Here is a 638-nt window from a genome sequence, read left to right on the forward strand (position 1 = left end):
GAGACACGTGATCCTCCTTCAGCGGCAGCTTGTGACCAGACAACGGAAGAGCCGGGAGCTTTAGGTGAGACAGACAGACAGAGAGAGATAGACATAGAGACAGACAGACAGAGACATAGAGACAGACAGACAGACAGAGATAGACATAGAGACAGACAGACATAGAGAGAGACAGACATAGACATAGAGAGAGACAGAGAGACAGACAGAGAGAGGGGGACAGACAGACAGACAGACAGACAGACAGACAGAGAGAGAGACACAGACAGACAGAGAGAGAGAGAGAGGGAGGGACAGACATAGACATAGAGATAGAGACAGACATAGAGATAGACACAGAGACAGACATAGACATGGACACAGAGATAGAGACAGAGACAGACATAGACACAGACAGACAGAGAGAGAGGGAGGGACAGAGAGAGAGGGGGACAGACAGACAGAGAGAGAGAGAGAGGGACAGGGACAGATAGGGAGACAGAGAGAGACACAGACAGACAGACAGAGAGAGACACAGACAGAGAAAGACACAGACAGACAGAGAGAGACACAGACAGACAGATAGAGAGAGACAGGGAGACAGACACAGAGAGAGAGAGACAGGGAGACAGGGAGAGAGAGAGGGAGACAGGGAGAGA

The 638-nt window shown here is 50.3% G+C and overlaps 1 protein-coding gene across 1 annotated transcript in view; it reads left to right on the forward strand.

Annotated features, from left to right (window-relative positions):
* Positions 1-638, forward strand: part of LOC137334669 (maestro heat-like repeat-containing protein family member 1) — a 46,529-nt gene continuing 45,891 nt past the window's right edge. The window contains exon 1 of the mRNA XM_067999521.1: positions 1-64. The gene's annotated coding sequence lies outside the window, so the exon portion shown is untranslated. The remainder of the gene's footprint in view (positions 65-638) is intronic.

The sequence above is a fragment of the Heptranchias perlo genome, chromosome 2 (assembly GCF_035084215.1).
Source record: "Heptranchias perlo isolate sHepPer1 chromosome 2, sHepPer1.hap1, whole genome shotgun sequence".
NCBI lineage: Eukaryota > Metazoa > Chordata > Chondrichthyes > Hexanchiformes > Hexanchidae > Heptranchias > Heptranchias perlo.